This window comes from Poecilia reticulata, linkage group LG16 (assembly GCF_000633615.1).
Source record: "Poecilia reticulata strain Guanapo linkage group LG16, Guppy_female_1.0+MT, whole genome shotgun sequence".
NCBI lineage: Eukaryota > Metazoa > Chordata > Actinopteri > Cyprinodontiformes > Poeciliidae > Poecilia > Poecilia reticulata.
Window position 1 is genome coordinate 4,482,001 of NC_024346.1, and position 12,177 is coordinate 4,494,177.

A 12,177-nucleotide genomic window follows, 5' to 3' on the forward strand; every position below is an offset into this window, starting at 1 on the left:
GTCCAGAAGAGCCTTGACAGTAGGGTAAAGTCCAGAAGAGCCTTGACAGTAGGGTAAAGTCCAGAAGAGCCTTGACAGTAGGGTAAAGTCCAGAAAGTATTCTTTTAACGTTAAAGATGCTTCTTCAAAATGTCAGCTTGGTGACGACAGCTATAAAACTGCTCAGTGCCTCCAAAAACGTGTATAGTTTTGTTTGTTTCAAACTGAAGACAAAAATCTGGTGTTTTCAATAAACTCCAATATGGTTCCAGTTTTTTTTTTTTTTTTTTTCCTCCGTATGGACATTTCCTGAATTGTTACCATGTTGACTGTCTGTATTTGACATGACTCATTGAAAACATGGCTCATAACATATTTTAATATAGTTTTCTAAGGCGTTCTTTGGTCAAGAGAGATAGATAGGAGTGAGTTTCCAGCCACCTCATGGAGGAAGCTCATTTCAGTAACTTCTCTCCAGCATCTTGTTCTTTTAATTAAATGTCATTACTGTAGGTGAGGAGTCTGAACGGAGACAGACCAGTAAATCGAGACCTCAGATATTTTAGCTCTGTTGTTTTTTTCCCCGTAATGACAGACTGGAGGGCATGCGTTCCTGGATAATAGTTCACAATCTCCATCTCCTGCTTCATCCTCCCATCACACATTATTAGGACACCTAGATACTTGTACTTCTCTGCTTGGGTAAAGATTGACCTCTGGCCCTTTAAGCTGTGCTTGAAGGTGAATCCAACCATATCTAGTTGGTATTGGTTAACCTCACTCGTCAGCTTTGGCTGCCTAACCTCCAGTGAGGTGACATACCATGTCTGCAAAGCCAGATTTTGCCTCTGGTAACTGGCATGTCCAGGCACTCATCAGCTTTCATGGCCCCTGATCCAGATGTTCCTGCCTTCAGGAGGAAAAAATTGCAATAGACACAATAAAAACCCCTAATACTTTTATATTTTCTAATTTTCTCTGAAATCTACTTTTTGGAATTTCAAATAACTTCTCATGTGTTGTCAAAAATCGGTTCAGTCTAAAATTGTCCAACATCTCAACTTTTAAAGCTGTACTCGGTGGCTAGTTTGTATTTATTTTAGAACAAAAATGTTTTAAAAACAGGTCACTAAAAAAATGTTTCAGGTATGCGTGTGGATCATGAGAAAAAAATGTTAATGAAAGGGTTTTTCAGTCGGTTTGAGTCAGGGGGAGAGATTTAAGAGCTTTTTAAAGTTATAAATTTACCACTTGACAAACAAAATGAGAGCCTTTTGGCATTCAATAAAATCTCCTAGGATGAATGTTATTTTTCGTCTGGTATATATAGCCCAGTGACGCCTCATCTGACTTTATTACTTTTTTTTTGTCAGCTCACACGACATTTGCTTTTGACATATTCCAATTTAGCTGTCAAAGTTTATGAAAGCATGAAGAAGGAAAACACATCAACAAACCACAATGCACAACACAATCTGCTGTTTATACTTTTTGACCAATAATATCCAGAGATTAACTGCCTGGTTTAATCAGATATAAATAGATATTCATATATTTGAGTTGATGCATAACCGGCAGTGGAAAGCAGACAGTTGACGTAATTGGGAACAAAGAAGGAAAAAAATATAAAAATACTCAACGTCTCTATGCCTCAGTAATCCACATTTACACGGAGCTCAGCTATATGTGCATGAAGGTTTAGGAACATTTATTTGTGACTGCAAAAAAAAGTGTTCATATCTTTATGTTCACATAAATATTAGTGGAGGCGTTTATTGCAGGATGACGGTGGGGGTGAAAAGGAGCCTTTCAGTATAATGCGCTCTTTAATAAAGACACAAGTTGGCAGATTGGGAGTGTCAGCGCATGTGGCACATAGCCTCCTCAGGTGATTTATGAGCACACTGCTAGGCTATTACATTACGGGCCCCAGTTCTATTCTGCGATTGTGATAAAAGCAGCCCAACCTCTGTTGAAACACCACAGGTACAAGCATTTTGTTTTAGTTGAATATCTCCTTTTTTTAGATAATGGAATTATGCATGAGGAGAATGTAATCGTGTTGTCTGTGTAGCAGATGCAGCTCATTTATTAGGTTAGCTTTTGTGCTTTTTGTCCTTCAGAGTTTGCAGCTTCTATTCAAGGGGGAATGGGCTGAGACTGTTTGCATCTTCATTAAATTTTCAATTGTTGTTTGAGCTGGATTATTAGATGTGCTTGTCTGCAAAAAGGTATCTGTCCAGGGTTCCATTTGTTTTCCAATATTTCTATACAGTTGGGACCAGACAGGGGTACAGGTCATCATTGCGTCTTTATTTAGGCTTTTTATCAAAACTTAATGGGCAAATCAACACCAGACAGAAATCTACATTTTCCCATCATCGTCTTGGTCTCAGCAAACCTGCTGCAGCAGGAACTGAGGAGAACTGAGCATAACAAAGAATCCAGAAAGGTGTTTCATGTTCACAAGTTTTTCTCTTTCATAGATCAAAGAAATATGAAGTAATTTATTACCAGTTAAAAGTGTCTTAAAAACTTTTATCAGAAACAAAGTCACATGTAAACTAAACAGCTTCAGTTTCATTTCTTTTAAAGGCAGTGAGGGATGTCAACATTTGTGCCTTTTTGTTTTGTAGGGATTTTATTCCCTCAAGAATAATTTCACTCAAATTAAATATTGTTTTTTTTTTAAAACATGCAAATAGATACATTTATTTTAAGTCCTTTACTAAAACTTTCCAAATAAAATCATCCATGCCTCTATGTTCTTCACTTATAAGGCAAACTGCTACTTCCAAAAGGTGCAAATCTGCAGTTTCTTCCTGCTCTGCTGAGCTTTGGACTTGGCCTTGTGTTAGTGGAGGGAGATGGGTGAGAGGCCAACACAGCGAGGCCAGAGTTTGCACAGCAGAGCATCGCAGCTGAAACGCCAGTTGTCAACCTCCGGCGGAGAGAAAACTACAGGGCATCAGCCAGAGTGGTTTGGAAAAAGGACGAGTCAGGGTCGCTTTCAATTAGCACAGCATGTCGTCACTGCAGAGAGCCTCTAGGGCAGAGAGGAGAAGGCTGGATGTAGCCTTGGGCTTAAAGAAGGAGAAAGGAAGGAGAAGCGGGCACAGACCAAACAAGTCAAGATAGAAATACAAACTCTTAAAAACTTGCTGTATTCTGACAGGGAAGTCGGAGCTTCTCAGACCTCCTTCAAGGGTAAAATTGTGCCTTTTGCTGCCTTGAGAATGTGCATCCAAGCACATTCAGAAATGAAAATTGCTTTTTTTTTTCCCCCACAGTAAATCAGTACAGTTGGGAGACAAGAATTCCAGCAATTTCTGACCTTTTATTAATACATAAACACTGTACAATGCCTTCTTTCAGAAAATTCAAGAGCAAAATCAGTGTTTTAGAGAATTTATGAAGGCGTTTAAAGGTCATTGGCAGCTCTTGACGGTTTCTGACAGGCCGATGGCTCTGTTGGCCGTATTGTCTCTTGGGACAGGGTGCCAACAGATTCCAGTCACGGCAGCTCAACAAAGCCTCGTCTTTACACATTTTCTACTAAACTAGTGGAGTTGAATATGAGATGAACTTTGTCAGCTGTGAGGGTGCGTCTCAGAAATGCCTCCCAGAAGAATGAGAGAGCGGAATAATTATCAGGTCCAGCAGTCCACTTAACTCTGGCAGCCTCTCAAGAAATTATTTATAGGAATAGAAGGGTTAAAGACGATCACCTTGTCAAACTTGCTGATAAAGAGCAGTCTCTGATTTTTTTTAAATTTTTTTTATTTGATTAAAAGATGAAAGATATTTCCTTTACTTGGAGTTTAAAGCAAAAGCCAATGCTTGTCGTCTGCATGATTGCCACAAATAAATCATCGGTTTTACGTCCTGGACAGAAATGGCTACTAGTTACTGCCCTTAATGCTTTAAATGCACGGTGGGACATTTTTCTCCTTAGATCTCTGAAAACCAGCAGAGCAGGATACGACTCATGGTCTGCTGCTGATGTGGCACTTTGAAACAAATGAAGCTGCTCCCCATTTGAAATTCATTGGCTGTTTGTGAGGCTGTTTATGTTTAGTGTGGGTGTGCAACGAGTTCAGTCATACCACTGTGGCAGTTAATTGGAAACTATTGCACAAATGCATGTTTCCCTTCATGCTGTGAATGGAAACATTATTTTGGCATTGCTGAATGTGTTTGACTTGGACTTGACTCTTGAAAAAAAGTCTATCAGACATTTTTTCAATTATTTTACCGTGAGTACAGCTAAGTAAGTAATTTAAGTATGGCTCCAACTTGCTCACAGGAAAATCCTGTTTACTAACAGTGAGAAAGTTATCGTGTATTTACTGATACTTATAACCAGCACTCCTCCTAATAAACCAAATATATCACACACTTCATTTGTGTGCAATCTTCATCTACACTTACTGGTTATTTATGTGTTTTAAAGTAAATTGTTTCAACCTGATGAGAATTTAAATGTGATGCTTTTCACTTGTTAACACTTGTGGAAATGAAAACCGAACACAATTTGTTTGACACATTTTTTTTTCATTTGCTATAAAAAAAACCCGATCAAATTAAATAAGTGTATTATAGAAACTGTACTCACCTGGTGTTTTGGTAATTAAAAAGCTTTATAAGAAAGGTACCAAAACACATTTCATGTACTCTTTGTAGCTTTGAAATCTTGTATTTTTTCCCAAAAAATCTTTGTGCCTTTTGTTAATTTAAAAAAAATATTTTTATAACATTATTATTGTCAACATTATTAATATTCTTGTGGCTAATGAATGCAGCTTCAGCAGGTAGAAAAATAACCCAAACTTATTGTGTTTAATTTAACAATGTGATATTTTATACACCTTTGACACAAAGGCTCTCTCTGGCGTTTCTTTAAAACAACTTTTAAGCTGCAGAAGAGCTATCACGGAAAACTTTAGAGATTTCGAATGTAAACATTGTCACAAACCACAAATGTGTACATTTCTCTAGCTTCATATTAGTACAGCTGTACAGGCTGTATAAAGCTATGGATCCAGCTCAATACGCTCTGATACCTCAGACCTCGGTGGGAAAATACTTGAATCTCAATAGCATAGTTAAATCATGAAATTATCATGCAAAAAGCTGACCAGCAACAATGAGAATAATTTTATTTTTATGATTCATACAAAATTGTGCCATTGATTATTGACAATGGTTTAGATTTAATTATATATATATATATATATATATATATATATCATTTGTTCTTTAAAATCAACTTTATTTTTGCATAATTTTATCTTTTGACGAATGCCTGTCTAATTTCTTATGCTTAGTTTAATGAAAACAATTGTAATTCTAAATCTGCAAGTTGTATGAATAGTTTTGGGTTTTTACTGTAGATGTTCCATAGTAAAGGCTGATTTAACAGTGTGTTGGTGATGTGGGGATGCTTTAGTTCTGGTTAGTACTTCATTGTTGAGTGTCACAAAAATAATGTTGCTATTTGGGAAGCATCCGTGTAAATAATTGCACATTTACTCCACCATGTTGTCCGATCCTTCTTTACCCTACTCTGCACCAAATGTGTCCTCTGCAGCTTTGATGTGAGCTCTTTATTAGTTTTGTATGAAGGGAAAGTGTGGAGAATAAATTGAGCTGAGGCTCTCTGTACATTTCTGGGCCTTTTTGTTTTCTGGATTGTAATGGCAAACAAGACGCATGTGGGAATAGGAGGAGGAAAATTGTCTCAAATGAAAACACCAGCAAATAACACGACCGTTGTTTTTAGTTAACATTGTGGTCAGAGCAGCTGAGCTGTTTGCTTTTAGCAGGTGCATTGTGGGGAAAGGCCTAGAGGGAATTGGGTAATTTGTTAGACATTCTTTTTACTACTGTGTAGTTGTTTGGCCTTTAATTGAATTCTTGTGTTCAAATTCTGACTCTTCTTTCCTCAATTGTACTCTGCATTTCTGCTGTGAAAATTTCTATTTTTAGAGGAGTAAGTGGATATTTTTCCTTTGGTAAGTCCCTTCACCCCTCATAATTGTCACTGCTCCAATTCCTCCCCTTGTCTAAAAGATGGCAATTAATCTAATTAGTAATCAATCAGCCATTGGGTCTCCCGCCTCTTCTGTGCTAATGGAGGATATGACAGGCCTGGACCCTGCATTATTAATGCCTCCATTTCTGGAGCCCAGGGCCCCCTTGACGCCTACGGTCAGGGGCCATTGATCACGACCACAACCCAATGAGCTCTGCAAGGACTGTGGGGAAATATCCACAAAGTGGTAGGAGTAATAATAGGGAATGTGGTGAGCTTGGCTGTGGTGCTACAAATTTGTTTTGCTAGAATTAGGGCAATTTTTGGAAAGGAATTACTTCGCCAACTTTGCTCAAAGGAGGAGATTAAATTGACACAAAACTCCTGAAAGTGAGACCTGGAGTGCAAGGGGATGCTCAAGGTGGGTGTTTGAAGGAGTAAATTGTTTGTCAGAGTGGTGTTAATGGGAATGAAGGGCTCCAAAAAGCTCATTAAGGAAATGTGGCTGGCTTCAAAACTATTATGGCAGGATAAGGGAAACCCTCTGTGGGGCTATTCCTTGAAAATAAGATTAGAAATTATAGAATCTTACTAACACAAGGGTGCAATGATCACAGTCTGCCAGGGAAACAGTTTCTGCAACATTATCCTTCATCTCCTATGCATTCCAGTCACATTGTCTAATAGCTTCAGCAGCTGAAGTTGCAGCGCTTGATAATAGTCCCACCTGCTGATCTCATTCCGTATAATCAATACTGGTTGCCACTCTATTCAGACTGGAGTGGAGAAAGTCTGAGTCAAGCAACAGACATAGGCTGAAGGTCCTCCTCATTCTGTGCCCTCTTTAGCTAAATCTGCCGGCCCTAATTTCTCTAACATCTCTGCCAGAGGCTCTTAATCATGTTACTTATCCAGTCCACATGTTGTTTTTGAGAACACACTTTTTTGGGGGAATTGATTGAGCGCTTCTAAAGAGTAGCAGGTTGTAATTAAGAGATGGGGATTCTAGGCCTTGATATCTAAATTTGTTTTGCACATGTGGTGGGTTTCAGTAAATCATTCTTGTTTTGGAATTAGCCATATTCTGAGTGGTTTTGGGAATCCAGGACAGTGAAGCCGATGCATGTCTTCAGTGGGTAGTTGCTTTAGCCTGAATCCCAAGTTTCTGCACTGGTTTGGGTTTGTTATTTCCAGCTTAAGCTCACATATATATTAAGGTAATACTTGGAAACGACAATTAGTAATATCTGGAGACAATTATAGACATTTGCATGGCTTAAAATTAAGTTAATATGCTTCACTATGTGTCACGAGTTGTCATTGTGATTGTGACATAAAGTGGTACTTTTATGATGCTTGAGATTAAATATATTGTGCAGTTCTTGTATATAGCATTTGAAGAATTATCCATAGCTTTTTTTATTTTGCATTCTACTGCAGGTTGTGCATCCTTCAGTCACCCAATATAAGCCAATGCTTACATGGCGTGGAGTCCAGTAGGCATTCTTAGGTTTACCAACTTGTCCTTTATTTACTGACATAAATAACTTCTATGATCTTTTTAGATATGTATTCTATCAAATATGTGGTTGCAGCTACAATGTTTCTTTTTTTAAACATTTTAATATTTTTTTCAATAAATTGTAGTTGATGTCACTGAGTTATAAGCATTTATTCAAGTGTTCATTGGCTTGGTTTCACATGACTGTTTTTTTGGAAGTTTGAATATGTAAATTATTTCTTTAGTTTTGACTCAAGTTTTATTCCTCCTTTAATTCTTCAGTATCAAATGTGCACTACTTACAATATGAAACATAAAATAGGCTGTTTTTATTTGGGGTCTTGCAAGACCTGGCCAAAGTTTAATTATCAGTATAGTGAAATTAAGTCTTAAAGCCATGGTGTTTTTTATTTTGTTTTTTTTTCCCAGGCCAGCTGCATGTTACATTTGTTTAGTTTGTTTAGGTATGACATAAAGCAGTGATTCAGTGGGACTGGTTTGGGCCAATCTGGTCTCAATCTAATATGTTGTAGCTTCACTTCATGTGTTTAACTTGTTATCTTGGCAAAGAGTCATCCTGAAGATTATTGATATGTAAGAAAATACTACAAGAGGCAATGGCTTTAAACCAGAATCCTCGGCCAATATATTTTAAAACAGTTTTAAAATCTTTAATAAAACATGGCAGTGTGTGGTTTCTTTATTCTCCATTTCCTTTCAGACAAACCTTTGTAACAGATTTGTTGTAAAAAGAGGCATTTATTATAAGGTTCTGTTTAAATAAACCCTCCTCTCCATGTGTTTTTAGAGATGGTGTATGTTACTCCACGGGCTGCCATTGTATGACTAAGACATTTGGTCATTTGGCACAGTGACCTTAACATTTCCAGCAGCCAGCCCCCGGACCCCTCCAGTTTTTACAGCACGCAGGTTAAGTCACCACAAACCGGCATGTTGAAGCTGTCACACAGCTCTGCTTAATTTACAGAGAGTCTGGGGTTGTTAAGAATTTATAGGCCTTCAGTGGCTTTATGGTGCTATGATGGGAGTGAGTGGCTGTGTTCAGCTCACACCAGCTGTAGCCGGCTGCCTCATTCAACAGGGATTTAGACAGCAGCTCATCTGCTGCGCTGCGGGAGTTGGTCAGTGGACATGCTTGATCCACGGCTAAGGTTGTAGGGAATTCCTCCAAAGTGAGGATGTCTCTTCCCAACGCTTTACTTGAGTGGCTTGAGGGGGGGCTGGTGAAAACATGCAGATAAAGTGTCTCCAGGGGTTCGTTTAGTTACTGGAAATCTATAGACCAGTTACTGTTACTCAGCCATGATCATCATAAACTACTTAAACATATGTGGTGGGAATGCTGAATTTGCAATAATGGATTCCCAGGAAGTTTATTAGTAACATATGCTCCTATGTATAATGTGGTTTATTTGGGTGGGGAGGCTAAATAAAGGATGTCAGTGTGAGACAGACTTTGCAGTGCTGCACACGTGAGTGTGAAGAACAAAAGCAAAATAGGGATGCTGATAATTATATGGAACTAAAAAAAAGCTGTGTAAATAAGTACTGAATGAGAAAGGAAAGCTGTGAATAGTCTGCTTGGGAATATCTGATGTAAAGCTGATGTTTCAATAAACCTTAACCACATAAAGAGACAAGACCTACATGCTTGAATAGAAAGCCAGCTAAACATTTTTCTTCGGTTGTTTCGAAATTCAACAGATCCATCCAGATCCCCTTCCCTGGTGGATCTGAATGATTTTCCTTAACTTTTTTAAAAAAACTTTTCAGTTTTTGTTTCTGTTATTGTGAACACAGTGTTTGTTTTGAAGCAAATATCTGCTGTTATATCAGCTTCCATATTGTCTGTTGCAAAAACAAGGTTTAAATGGATACTTTAAAAAAAAGTTATTAGTTGTAAGTCTGAACTGAAAGGAACAACTCATCTTACTTATATAGCATCAATGGATTCATTTTTAGGTTGAAAAAAGTCCAGTTGCTCTAAGTTGTGCTGTTGTCCTCTGTTGCTGTGATTTCTTTAAAGCGTCTTATTTTCACAAAAATCTGATAGTAAAAATATTACACAAATAATTACTAAACAAGCACATGCAAAACATTATGGCACATATCACATACATTTAAAAAGTATCAATGTGAGATAAACTTATAGGGTGCATTCCTAGTTACTTGCAGCCCTTCTTAATAGACTAGACATGGGAATCAACTCGCCTTGTTGCTCTAGATGTGGATGACTAAGAATTTGTACGCCAACGTATTTCTATAACACTGTTTTTGTTTTGCAGCAAATAACCTGGAGCATATCTGCTTCCACATCTTCCATAAACAAACCTGCACATTGTCAGTTTCAAAAACAAGGTTTAGATAATGTACCCTGCATTTAACACAAGTGTAGGCATCTTACACCGGGTGCTGCATTTAGTCTATAGATCACTCCTGGCAATCTGTGGAGAGTGGGCGGAGTTTTGTCTTGGGAATTAAACAATTCTGAACTTATGGCCCATTTCATGTAAGGATATTAAACTGGGCATGTTTCCGCAAATGGACCCATTGTTTTCCAGGCAGAAAAGCAAACTGCTCAAACATCACCCTGCAGTCCTCCTGAACCATAAAAATCCTCAGCTTCTTTATTGTCATCACCAAGTTGTGCCCATAACCCAGCTCAGCCCAGCACATCTGGCTCTCTTTATGACTCCTCTGCTTGTGTTAGCTGTGATGTTATGACAGCACAGTGACTGAGGAGATTACTCTGAGAAGACATAAAGCCCCTCTTCATGGGGCCTCTGTGGGTCACCGGCCACCATTTAGGCAAATGTGACAAACCCCTAAGGTTTTTAAAGCAGAGCGTTTGCCGTGCAGCTGTTCGTATTGTGCATTCTTATGTGGTTTTCTGTTTGCTTTCACAGGAAGTTTGTTGAAGACTAAGCATTCTTAAAGGAGGATCCTCGAAGGGAGGGTTTAGTATTTGACGGCCCACCAACCGAGCCACTTTGTCCTTCACGCAACAAGACAGATTGTTACCTTGGAGAAGTAGGAGGAGCACAGATTACTGGATCGTTGGACGTGACAAAACTGTAAGATCACATGACCTTCTTTTCTCCTCTTGTAATGTAACTTAAATGTCAGACATTGTAAGACCTTTTACCCTCTGTTTGCTTCTTTGCACATCCTTAGAACATAAACGTTATAGGCGTAGTGTGTGACTATTCTTGTGCATCTTGATTTTTTTGTTATAGACTAAGGCTGGAAATAAATATTGCTTCTGCTGTTTACATTAACCAAACTTTGCGTAACTCAAACCCGACCACATGATTGGATCAGCACATAGCAACTCTTCTTATGATTAGCCATTCATTCTTTCTGTATATTGAATATTTATATCTGCCCTTTCTTATACATCTGTCATGAGAAAATGATGTCTCAGACTAGGGCAAAGCTGTGAATTTGAGGAAAAATATTTGCAAAGTTTTAAACGGCTGGAACTGTGAAAAGTAGTTATTATAAAGGCATATAAAGACTTATAACAATGTCTCCAGTAGCTGCAGAGGAGGTTGTATCTGCTTAAATTCACCAGGTTTCTGATGGAAGATGAATGGAGAAGTTTGGGAGTTTAAATTTAGCAGTGTGTTAGGTAATGGTATTACTGGTTTTCCCTGATTGTGTTGCCTTTGCAGGTTATGATGATATTGTTTTAGCTTGACCAAAGAATAAAAAGCACAGTAGAGGGTTAACACAAAGCTTTGTCCTTGCAAGCTCCTTTTTTCACTCACTGAATGTTCACATTCTGGTTCCCTCTATTCACGCTTGCTTTTCAAAGCTTCACTGTTCTGTGATCCCCTCTTTTGGCTGGCTGTGCACACGTGCAGCTCGGGACCAAAGTAGAGTATTCTGCATCAGTCAAAGTGAATAGAAGCCCACCATGTTGGCAATGCACTTTGCTGACGGCAGAGAAACATCACTGCTGATTCCTGGTTGAGTGTATGAGAATGAGGTTTTGTTGCTGAGCTGGATCTCTGGCATCATGGTGGCATGAGGGGCCCCAATGTCATTATTGATGGCACAAAGATGCATCAACGTAGGTTGAATGGGACAGAATGGTAGTCAGTGCGGGTGCACAAGCATGAAACGCGATCAGACCTCTGAGTTGAATGGAGGTGTTATTCTGCCAAATGCAGGAGTAAGAGAGAGGGAGGCAAAAAGAATGAAGGGCATTGCTTTCATATCTTGTCACCCACTTGCTTAATAATGCAGGCACTATGTCGCTGCCACTGTGAAAGAAGCGTAGTTTTAAATGTATGGACATTTGCTCAAAGCCCACTTGCCAGGAACTTTCTGAAAAGGTCTTTGTGTGGATCGTCAGAACACAAAGCGGCTTTTTGAAAACCCAGCTTCTGTTGTGATGATGCTAGATTTACTGCAAATTAACTGAGATAAACTTTTAACCCACATGATTTTTTTTTATCATACAATTTGTAATAACAGTTATTTATGGGTTTCCTGTTTATTTATTTTCCTGCAGCCTGAATGTTGTAGTTGGAGTAAAGAAAGATATACTTAAGTACATGCCACAGTTGGACTGCAGATGACTCTTATTTCATGGTAAACTGTGAATTGTGAACACAAACATTGTTTGTGTTAAATA

General features: G+C 38.4%; 1 protein-coding gene across 3 annotated transcripts in view; it reads left to right on the top strand.

Moving 5' to 3' along the window:
• Window positions 1-12,177, top strand: part of sema6cb (semaphorin 6Cb) — a 163,364-nt gene that overhangs the window by 54,618 nt on the left and 96,569 nt on the right. For all 3 annotated transcript variants that reach the window (XM_008430890.2, XM_008430892.2, XM_008430893.2), the window contains exon 4: window positions 10,442-10,609. The gene's annotated coding sequence lies outside the window, so the exon portion shown is untranslated. The remainder of the gene's footprint in view (window positions 1-10,441; window positions 10,610-12,177) is intronic.